Source organism: Pongo abelii, chromosome 13, assembly GCF_028885655.2.
Source record: "Pongo abelii isolate AG06213 chromosome 13, NHGRI_mPonAbe1-v2.0_pri, whole genome shotgun sequence".
NCBI lineage: Eukaryota > Metazoa > Chordata > Mammalia > Primates > Hominidae > Pongo > Pongo abelii.
The window spans coordinates 106,552,392-106,564,624 of record NC_071998.2 but is presented as its reverse complement, the minus strand read 5'-3'; the positions used below and the strand labels follow the sequence as shown (position 1 = coordinate 106,564,624).

At 39.1% G+C, this 12,233-nt stretch overlaps 1 long non-coding RNA gene across 1 annotated transcript in view; it reads right to left on the bottom strand.

Moving 5' to 3' along the window:
- Positions 1-688: 688 nt before the first annotated feature.
- The window catches only part of LOC129047998 (uncharacterized), a 116,516-nt gene continuing 104,971 nt past the window's right edge, over positions 689-12,233 (bottom strand). Inside the window, exons 3-4 of the long non-coding RNA XR_008509959.2 lie at positions 3,571-3,609; positions 689-958 (exon numbers count right to left, since the gene is read on the bottom strand). This is a non-coding gene — a long non-coding RNA (uncharacterized LOC129047998). The remainder of the gene's footprint in view (positions 959-3,570; positions 3,610-12,233) is intronic.

The window sequence follows — 12,233 nt, the reverse complement described above, 5'->3', positions numbered from 1 at the left end:
GAGTAGATGATCGATTGCTTTCTGGGCAATACAAGAAGCAAACTGGTCAGATGAAAATTGTGCTCTAAAGAAAAGGATTAAAGTGTCCATTCCTGTAAATTATACCTGTTTCAAAAATGAATGCCCTTTTTTTCTCCCAGATTTTATACTGATTTCACTGCCTCTACAGGCTCCTCAAACTATCTCACTAAAAATGTCGAAGATCTATATCTATACCCTGAGCACCATGATAAATACAGAAGCAAATGCTTCCAGACTGAATAACAGAGCTTTAACTCGGCCTGGGCTTTGCTTATGACGCATCCAAAGTGTGTTTTTAGGCAAGAGGCAGAGAGGAAATTGCCATCTGCTTGGTAACTTGTGAGTTACTATTTCCCGAAAATCTAAGCTTTTTCCAATTCCATTAACATGAATAAAAAATACAAACTTAAGGCAATAGTTACTGTTGCCCCTGGAAAATGTCCCTGACTTTCTTGACATCATCGGAGACAGCAGAGACTACCAGGACTCATTCAAGGGACTATAATTATTTTGTGCTTGGTTACTATTTTTTCATATTTTTAATATAAATGATCATCAAATAATCAAAATTAGGGTTTTGGCCTAAATCATCCCTCTTCCTTGGTCCATGGAAATGTCCCCCACTGATTCAGGGAGATGAGAATCTGAGTAAGCATCTTACCTCTACTTCCGTTAGAAGGTGGCAAAGACAAATAATCTCCTTCTTTTGTAACTATATCCTTTTGGGTCTTTGGCTGATTGCAACTCCTCCTACATCAGTTTTCTGAATGGTCAGATAAAGATGGTAACATCTACCGTCATTGGATCTTGATGAAGATAATTCCCTTTTATTATGCTAACATATTCATAGAGCCACTAGCCTAATGGTTTCTCAGCAATCATGAGGATAGTAAAACTTTGTGAGCTAATCAATCTTCATATTCATTTCTCAAACAGCCTGATTCAGTAGGTCAAGGATAAGGTACAGAAGTCAGCATTTTAAAGTTTTCCAAATGATTTTAAACCAGATGTTCTATACACATAATTTGATATCTCTCTCTCTATTTTACATAGTAAAAATTTTAACTCCCTAAGGCAAATATGAGTCCCCAAAACAAGTTAAGCCCAAATTTGAGATGATACTTTATCACTTGTGGGCAAATTCCATGATATGTTCTTATGGCTCTGAACCTCAAAAATATACTTAAAGTGGAAAAAAAAACCCTCAGAGAGGCAGGACCAACCAAGACTTGAAAAGCTTTGCCTGAGATTGGGGTGGGCATGAGTTAAATGTATCCATTTCAGTCTCAGGTCTTAACCCAGCTCACAGTTGAGGGACCACTACTCTGCTGCAACACTGTGCAGGGAACCCCAGGGCTTAACACACCCTACCTCTGTCAGAGGCTCTGCTCAGTGTATCCAACTATTATTAAAATAGCAGCAGATTCTACTCAGGTTTTTTTAAACTTGACTTGTCATTGTCAACAACTGGATTTAGATTCCTTTCTACTTTCAGTGGTAGCTGTTCTACTCCTATGATCCCTCAGAGCTGACAATGGTGCTAACTTCTCCAAGACTGCCTGCATAATCACACCCTGCTTGTTTTGCACTGGGCTCATGTAACATTCACTTATTTACTCCGTAAAAGCAGATCTCAGGTCAGGGGAATATCTTGCCATTCATTGTCATAACTGGGCTGCTTTCAGGTTTCTCTTTGTCTTTCTCTCCCACATCCAAAGTTCCTTCTGTACTAGTGAGAAAGAAATTGTTTTGAAAAACGATGTCTGCTGTATGTATATATCAAGATTCAAAATAAAAAGTGCATAGTAACTACTAGGTTTCAGACCCTGTGGTAATTGCAGTAATATGAAAATTCAATTTTTATTTTATTAATAATACTAATAAAAGCTGTCACTCAATAGTGTCAGTAAACTATGCTAAACAATTTTTACATTATGTAATTTTTTTCACATTATGTAATTTTTTTCACATTATATGACATTATGTGATTAAATTTTATAACAATCTGGGTGAATCAGATGTTAGTATTCCTACTAAAAATTTTAAATTAAGAGGTAACTGATATGGTTGACTTTGTGTCCCCACCCAAATCTCATCTTGAATTATAATCCCCATAATCCCCACATGTCAAGGGGTAAACCAGGTAGAAGTAATTGGATCTTGGGGGCAGTTTCACCCACACTGTTCTCATAATAGTGAGTGAGTTCTCACAAGATCTGATGGTTTTATAAATGTTTGGTAGTTCCTCCCGCATTCATTCTCCCTTCTGCCACATTGTGAAGAAGGTGCCTTGCTTCCCCTTTGCCTTCCACCATGATTTCTAAGTTTCCTGAGGCCTCTGCAGCTGTGCTGTACTGTGAGTCAATTAAACCTCTTTCCTTTCTAAATTACCCAGTCTCAAGCAGTTCTTTACAGCAGCGTGAGAACAGACTAATACAGTAACTGTCATAGATTAATTGACCCAAAGTTTAAACCCATGTCCATCAGAGACCAAAGTTGAGTGCTTTGTCACCACCATCTTTCCTCTCCTAGAGGAGGATAATGTGACAGCAGAACTTGATGGGGAGGTCAAATTCTGGTCGAGATTGGCAGCAGAGTGGGCTGCTAACTCCCTGGATGGACTATGACAATGTCCTTCCCTCCCAGCTATTTTGGTTGACTTTGAAACCCCTCATATTTCTAACAACACATGAAACTTTGAGTTAACTCTAGGATCACGCTGGTGGAAAGGCATAATAGTTTCTGGCATTATGTGGGCCTTCAGAAAAGGATAAAGTTCTTCTATAATAAATAGGACCATATATTTTCCTAACTGAGAAAAATTTGAGAATAAAAGGGATTATCATTAATATTTACACCTAGACATTGGGCAAAAACCATGACTGTGCTGGGCAAACTGAGAAGTATGACCATCATAGTTATTATATGCTTATCTCTCCAAATTCACAGCCACTAGCTGAATGTGTTCAAGAATATGAAAAACAAGTGTTGTTAGAGAAAAGACAAAATGAAGGTGGGAAAGGGGCCTCTTGAATGCACCAAAGTTAGCATTACTGCCAGACCAATATGACAGGAGTGTGGAGAAAAAACTATGCAGTAAAAGGAGACACATATAAAGAAAGATAATAACAAAAATTTCCAACTTTCCCATTGTGCATTAAGTTTGACCTTGTACCGTCGATCTACATTATGGTGACACATGCTAAGAGCAAGATTTTTCAAATTCCTTGTAATTCTATCCCTAGGCATTGCAACCATTACTAGCACAACTGTGGTCTACCTTTCTCTTTGAACAAAGAGTCTGCAGACAAATGTGTCAGCTACAGGCAGGTCATAGCTTATATCAGAAATATAAGGTGACAGCTAACCATATTCCGAACAGTCCCCCAAGCCATAAGGCCACAGAGAACATGCCTCCACTGGATTCTAAGGCTGACTTGCCATGAGTTTGATCATTAACTGTGGCTTATAAATTGCTACTCTGGCCTTTTTTATTCAAGGTGACAGCTCTTTTTTATGAAAAATGTGAATTCTTAGCAGCAAGGATACACAGATGCTCTCTCCATCTTTTCCCTCCTCTCAGCCATCCTGTGGAGAATGAAGTACACATATTAGGGGAATGAAGTGGGTCCAATCTTGTAGTAGGAATTGAGAATTCAATGATGAATTAGACATGGTTTTTGCTTTGGGGTAGATTCATCCTCATTTGATGAAACAAATAGGGTTATAGGAAATTCAATACATCATTGTCATTTTGCCAAAATTTATTTTATGCCAGGCATTACACAAATATCTCAGTTAATCTTACTACCAATCTAATAAGGTAGGTTTTGTTGCCCCAATTTATAGATCACATGTTCTGGGTCACAGAGCCAAGATCTCTATAAAAGTCTGTCTCATTCTGCACTCACTCTACTGTTCACAGTCTCCAATGGCTTCCCATTTTACTCATGGGAGAAGCCAAAGTCCTCACTGTGACCTAAATGACTCCATTTTTGTTTGCAATATTTACAGGATTTCCCCCAGTCTGAACACATGATAGAACTGTACTTCCTGATTCCACATTTTAGGTCAATCCAACTAATCAGTTCATTCCAATGAATGATGTGTGGAAATAATGTGCATCAATTTCAGGCTGAGCATTGCTTCCCCAAGGTGAGACCCAGCAGAAATCTTTTTATTTTTTCCCCTATAATAGCACAGATATTCGTTGCTCTATAGTCAGAGTCCTAGAGCGAGGAAGACAGTGAAGAAGCAGAGGCCCCTTCTGGCCCACAATGAAAATTAGGCGAGTGGAAAAGTCACTGAGATTCCAGTTTGTTAATTATTGCATGTTGGTTGCCTAACCTCTCTTGATTGATAAAGCTGCTTTATTTTTCTTCTCTAACATATCACCACAGATCCTACTGTGTAGTTTACTTATTTATCATGGTATTTTCTGTCACCCACATGAGAATGTCAGCTCCATGAAGGCAAGGAGTAAATTTAGCCAATTTTCTTCACTACTATATTCCCCGTGGCAAGAACAGTGCATGGTTTGTTGTAGGAAATCAATAAGTCCTTGCTGAATAAATAGAATCAAGCTACCTCATTACATCTATGAGTGATAAGACAAAGTTATATTTGGGAAGCTATTAAAACATACAAAAAGACTGATTCAAAATGAGGCTGGACTTGCGTCTTTCCCCCGTGTGACCCCAGTGTTTAGTGAGTGTCTGCATTGTGGGAACTCTGTATATGATTGTTGAGCTGTTACAATGAAGAGCCTCTGCTGTGGTTTTCATAACTAAATAACTCACCAAGCAAACATGCATTAATAATTACTCCACTCTCCTGGTGGTGAGACCTTCATCTATCACCCTGGAGGTCTTAGTCATGCCCAGTGACTCACCTCCATTCAGCTTTTCGCTTAGTGATGTTCCTCTCCTCCTTTTTCTATATCCATTTTCCTCCTTTCTGTTTTATTTTCTTTCCTTTTTCTTTTCTTTTTAGAGATAGGGTCTCACCTATTGCCCAGGCTTGTCTCAAACTCCTAGGCTCAAGCAATCCTCCCACCTGGGCCTCCCAAAGTGCTGGCATTACAGGAGTGAGCCACAACACCTGGCCCTCCTTTCTCTTAATTCACACCCCACTCAGGTGTGTCTTGAATAGTTAGCCTCAAATGACTCTTACCTCCTTTCAGCACAAAGCAGTTCTTTTTGTTCCCTGTCACTAGAGGCATTTGTTCCAAATTGCAGCCTCAGGAAACTGCTGCAGGCAGACAGGTGGTGTATCTGTTGAAGGATCCTAAAGGAGATATACCTTCTCTTCAAAATATCCTTGCGCACTGGAAATAATGCTGACTTCTGCTTAGCCCTGAATGAACATTCTTCTGAAGGATGTCTATTTGGTTGTCCAGCTGACATCTAAAGGACAAAGTTCCAAATTGGAACTTTCTCCTCCTGAAATCTTTTCCATTTTGGTGTTGACACCACTTTCAGGCACCCAAGCTCTCTTTGTAACCCAACTTGCAACCTTCACCTAAAGCAACAAAATCAAATGCCATTGTGCTGTTGTCACCCCTTGTATCAGTCAGGGTTCTCCAGAGACAGAACCTACACACACACACACACACACACACATACACACACACACACTATATATATATATATCTATCTTTAAGGAATTTTCTCACATGATTGTAGGGACTGATAAGTCTAAAATTTGTATGGCAAGCCAGTAGGCTAGAAATTTAAAATCTACAGAGCAGAGCATGTCAGCACACTGAAAACTCAGGTAGGATTTCCACGTTACTCTTGAGGCAGAATTTCTTCTCTGAAAAACTGCAGTTTTATTTTTCAGGCCTTCCACTGATTGGATGAGACACATTGTCAAGAATAATATCCCTTATTTTAAGTCAACTGATTGTAAATGTTCATCGTGTCTACAAAATACTTTCACAGCAACATCTAAACTACCGTTTTACCAAACAACTGGGCACCATAGTTTAGTTAAATTGATACACAAAATTAACCATCACACCCTGCTGTGGACTGAGTGTTTTCCTTCCCCAAATTCATATGTTGAAATTCTCATCCCCAATGTGATGGTATTAAGAAGTGAGACCTATGGGAGGTAATTAGGTCATAAGGGTGGAATCACCTTGAATGAGGTTAGTGTCTTTAAAAAAAAAAAAGAGAGATGAAAGAGCTTGCTTTTCCTCTCTCTGTTCTCCACTATGTGAGCACACAGAGAGAGAAGATGGCCATCTATGAACCAGGAAGCAGGTTTTTGCCAGATGCAAACCTGCAAGGATCTTCATCTTAGACTTCCAGCCTCCAGAACTATGATAAATAAATGTGTGTTCTTTAAGCCACCCATCAATGGTACTTTGTTATAGAAGTCCAAACTAAGACACACCTCTATGTCCTTTACTCTATAGCAGACATTATTAATCAATCATTACCTTTTCCCAGATAAGTTCAGATGAAGTTTCATAATTTCTTTCATGATAGCACTGCTGCCAGCCATTATTAATTAGTCAAATCTGGGATGTGGGTTGGAACTCATCTCTGGCTTGTAGTTCTAAAATAAGTCTAATCATTTGTCTTTCTTGCTTAATGGTTCTTCATTGCCTAAGATTCCATGTCATAAAATATTAGTCTTACAAGATATTCTGCCAAAAAGAGATTCTGTGATTGAAACGGTTTATTGTAATTGATACAGCATGCCTCCCTCTAAAAAATCGAACTCCTGCAGAAACCAAAGCAATTAAAATTTGATAACGCAGTTTTTCCAAAATCTACTTGACTACTCAAATCATTCTTCATATTTTACTCACTAACATTCTGAAAAATACATTTTGGAAAATGCTTGTCACTAAAGGCCTTTCCAGATCTGGTATCAACTATCTTTCCAAACTAATCTCTTTTGTTTCTTGTTTGTTTTTGTTTTGTTTGAGACAGAGTCTCGGTGTGTCACCGAGGCTGGAGTGCAGTGGCACAATCAGGGCTCATTGCAACCTCTGCTTCCCGGGTTCAAGTGATTCTCTTGCCTCAGCCTCCCGAGTAGCAGGGATTACAGGCACACATCACCACGCCCAGCTAATTTTTGTGTTTTTAGTAGAGATGGGGTTTTGCCATATTGGCCAGGCTGGCTGCGAACTCCTGACCTAAGGTGATCCACCAGCCTCAGCCTCCCAAAGTGCTGGGATTACAGGCATGAGCCACCATGCCCAGCTCCAAACCAATCTCTTTTGAATCAAAGTGTTCCATGAATACCCCCTACACTACCTTCATCCTGCATGTCCCTCAACTTCTTAAATGATTCTGCAACACCTATGTCCATATTCCTTGTGGCAGAAACAATGCTATGTGCTCAATTCAGCTCTATTTCCTCCCTGGGCCTACAGGAAGAAGACATTTCCCATCCTCCTTTCAGTTGTGTTGGGGCCGTGTGACTTCTCTGTCCACTGGGATGTAAATGAAATGAAGTAAACCACTTCTAGGCCTGGCTTCTCTACTTTCCACTTGATCCCCCATTCCCTCCCTCTCTCTCTCTCTCTCTCTCTCTCTCTCTCTCTGTTCTAACCAGGTGGCTAGAAACATAGGACTCTCAAAGGGTAGAGCCACATGATACAAGAAGCCTATAACCTGAGTGACATCATAGATGAGAGCACTGCCTCACCCCAACAAAGAGTGAAGAAGAAATTCTTGTTGTGTTAAGCCACTGATATTTTGGGGCTGTCACAGGAGCTAGTGTTAATCATCCTGACTATTGCAATCTTCCATAAAGCCTTATGGAAAATACTTATAAATATAGTCTTTACATTCAAAGTTTTGGATAGGACTTATGCCTTAGCCAGAATAGACTTCTCCTTTTTCAAATTTCCATCATAATTTAACCCACTCATAACATTTATCACTTTTTATCTTTCATTAGAATGTTTGATGTTGCCGTTGTAACTCTATTTCTAGACTTAGAGCTTCTTGGGAGCAAGATGTATACCTATTTGATCTCTGCATCCATTCACCTCACTTTGAAGAGTAAATTGTACATAATAATTGTTAATCATTATTGAATACAAGATGCCATCAAGATTATTTATATTCTAATAGCAAATTTCATCATGGTAAGAAAAAGCTGTGAGTCTTAAAAAGACTTAGGATCTATAGCAATGGGACTCTCTGTTGCCAAATTTGACATACTGACCAAATTGCATCTCACTCACCCCTGTATAATTCCTTGGTACCTCTTGATGTAGAAAGCCAAACTGAAAAGTAGAAAATGCACAGATTTTGGAATTAGAGAGTACTTGGCTGAATCCCAATTCTTTCACTTGTTGCTCTTTGATTTGGGAAAAATGTTTTTACACTTCTAAGCCTCAGTTTCCTCATCTTAGAATCAGAGATCAATCCCCATCTCATGAGACTGCCATGTGGATTAAATAAAACCTTGCATTTAAAGTGCCCAATAGAGGGACTGGCACATGAGAAAGTGCTCAGCAAATGGCAGCTCCCTCCGCCGGGACTTGGAAAAGCTGTTGCTACTGACATGTCAGCAGGGGCCATCCTGGTCGGGGAAGCTCGCCAAAGCCCTAAAGGAAACTGGATGGCTTTTAAAGCAGAGTTGATTAAATATTATTTTGCAGCTCCTGCTGAGAGACGAGCTGCAAGGGAACAGCTGTGTTGTTTTATTGGGGAATCAAGGATTGAATGTCATATGAAATCCTCTTTAAAAGAATCTAAAACTAGTTATTGATGCTAGTGAGCAGTTTGTTTAGTAAATGAAGTCTGCTCTCAAAGAGCCATGGCTAAATGGTGAGGTCAGGACAAAAAGTAAATAACGGTTTTCTTTCCTCATTGGTCCTAACAGATTAAAGCATACATATATCAGTGTGTCTGCCTGTGTCAGGCTAAGCCAATTCAACAATGGTGCAACTCTCTTACTCAGTGGAAAAATGACCAATTAGAGCAAAGAGTCTCCTAATCTTTCACATAAACATGTTGGAAATGGGAGTCCCTGGTTGGCAATTTGAAATGGGCAAGTAATGATATATTCCTCTAACAACCGTTATTCTTTATTTGGAAGTAGTGATGGAGAATGGAAGATTTACGAAGTGAAGACATAACTGTTGTAGATTTGTTTTCTCTGTATCAGTGTCAGGGAAACGTGGCAGAAACTGTATTAAAGAGACTTGGGTTCAAGTCCTGGCTTGTCCACTGTGTCAGGAGATGAATCCATTTCCCTCTCTCAGTCTTGGCTTCCCTGCATAACAGAAAATTGCACTGGGCAACCAACCTGTAAGCCCTTCCTGCATTTCCACTAAGCTTAACATCTTAAGATTCATTTTTTTTTTTACATTCTTTGGGCTTGTGGGAAGAAATAAAATAGTTACATATGAGGTGGGATTCGGAGACTTAGTTTAAGAAGGAGCATTTAGTCTGTAAAGAAAATAATGAGAACATTTATTTCAGTTCTCCATTAAAAGATAATTGTCAAATTTGAAGTAACCAAATGGAACAAAGAGATGATGGTTTTATTGAACTTTTCTGTTCTCATCAAAGTTATTATTCATAATTTCCTATGTAAGCATAGAACATAGCAGGAAAGAGTCTCAAACAAACCTCACAAATCCTGCCTCCTCCAATGACAAAAGCCAGCATTTATTTTGCCCTTGGTATGTGCAGGCACTATGCTAAGTGATTTTTAAATTTTATTTTATTTTTCCTCATCATAGCTATAAGGAAGTAGAGGTTACTATTCTCATTTCACTAATTTAGAGACAGGAAATCGGTTGCCCAAAGTCATGAAGTTGGGGATAGCATTGGAAAGCAATGACAGCTCCTTCTGTTTTTCTTACAGAATAATTGTTCTATTCTGTTCTCCTTCTAGTGTCCTTCATTTACTCCTTCAGCAAATGTTTACCAAAGGTTTGCAACATATTAAATGCTGGATATTGGTTCTGTGGCAAGACAAGAAATGTTCCTATCCTCAGAAAGCTTGTGTTCTAGCTGGGAAAAGGCATAAAATAAGCACAATCGCACATAGGAATATGAGAAAAATGCCAGCTAATAGTGAATAATATGCAGATGAAAATCTTAGAGTAAATGTAAAAAGGGAGTGGATGACTGTTTTTTTATATTGAGTGCTTTGAGAAGGCATCTATCTCTGAAGGTGTGACATTTAAGCTGAGACCTTGGGAAAAAATGTCTGACCTCTTTGAGCTGCAAGTCTCCCATCTGTAATATGGGAAACATTAAGATGTGCCCAGACAACAGGATTTTAGGAAAGAACAAATGAGACTGCAAAAGTAAAGAACTTAGTGTCCACTAAAAATCTTGCAAGTGCAAAGATTTAACAAACAAGTGTTCCATTCCTCTATGATGATACTACACTTAATTCAGGATTTCTCAACACATGCTTGAGTCACGGTCATAACAATAATGGCTTAAGTTTACTGAGCTCTTTTTTACTATATGCCAGGCAGTATTCTCAATATTTTGCATGTATTAAATGATTTCATTTTCTCAACACCCCCATGAAGTAAATACTACTGTGAGCCCCATGTTACAAATGGGGAAACCAAGGCTCATGGAGATTAAGTAAGCTGGCCAACTTTATGTAGATAATAAGTAGTGAACTCTGAATCCTGAGGCCATGTCCTCAACTATCAGACTTTGCTGTTTCACATATAATTGTCTTTGAATCTATTTCTCCAAAACCCTCTCTTGTCCTATCAGGAGTGTAAAAATGCTTACGAATCCCACAGCACCCTCGCATTATTCAGTTTTGCACCAGACGTTGTGACCTCAGCCAGGATTATAACCTGTCTGGAGACCAATACACAGTGCTGCATTTTCTCTAAATGATTCAAGATCTTCCTAGCACTCAATGGACCCTGAGAAAGTATTTGATGATAAGAAGCACAAGATAATAACAGCAAACTTTCCAAAGTAATGAGTTATTCAGCACCATAAGTATTCAAAGTTTCTAGGCCCAGTGGTTTTTCATCAGGGATGCTGTATGATTGACATTGCATATCACCTAAAGTATCGGTTCAGGATCTCTGCAATGCTAAAAGACTACCTTCTCATAGAGGTATAAAATAAGGATCTCCCTTGCTTTTCTGTGCCCATAGATGAGGTAGGACGCTGCCCATAAAATAGCACTGTAGTGCTGCTCTTCCTACTCTTCCCAAGGATACCATCCACATGTGTTTGTTACTTTCAAACTAGAAATTATCGCTCCTCTGATTTAAAGCAAAAGAGGGTTCAGTCAGAATGAATTTGTGATCTCTGGAAGGAGTGGCTTATCAATGACAAATTCCAGAGCTACCACCTCCTGCATTGGGTGTTTCTCTACAGAAATAAACAAGGGACAAAAGATTGGCTGGGATAGTGAAAGGAGTAAGAGTGAGGGCAAGGTCCAGATTGCAACCTAAAGAGAGAAGTTGGAAGATAAAGAAACAAATAACAGAGTATTTTCCATTTTTCCTGAGACCACCCTCAGACTTCTAAAAATATCTCCAAACCATAGGAAATGTTTTCTGATATAAATCATAATCCAGAAACAAAAAGTGGAGTCAGGGAAAATAAAAAGAAAACTCCTTATAGGCATTCCTGCTCATTCTCAAAGAAGGAGCCTTGTACTCACAGTCCAAGAGGAAGAAAAAAAAAAAAAACTAGCACTGTTATATTTTCCACACATCTAGGAAAGTATCCAGTTTATAGACTCAGTGGTTCATAACCAGGTTTTTATTTTCTTTCATCTCTGTCATTTCACAAAAGTCAGTCTGTGTGACGCCATCAAACTGAAAAATAAAGGGTTGAAAGTAAATTCTGAAAGCCAAAGGAAGAAAGAGGCTGATTCAGCAGCCTGGAGACTGGGCAGAAAGTCTCCTTTTCCCTGAAATAAGTGCCAGACCCAACGTGGTCCTTCTACGGCTGGCACCTAGAGGAGGCATTGATGATTAGGCCTGCAGAGTCTCAGAGCAGGGTTCCAGTATTGAAAGTTCCAATTCTACACTGAGAATGGTATGCGACAGAAATGCAGGGTTCTGAGCTTCTGTTTTCTCCAATCAATTGGAAGTTCTGCATGTAGATTATTTCCTGAGGGGCTGATTTATCAAGTCAGTGGCAGGACAACCTGATCAAAACTTATGGCTGACACCCTAAAGATAGCACCACATAGTAGCAAAAATAAGCAAAACAGACTTGAGTTCTAATTCCTCC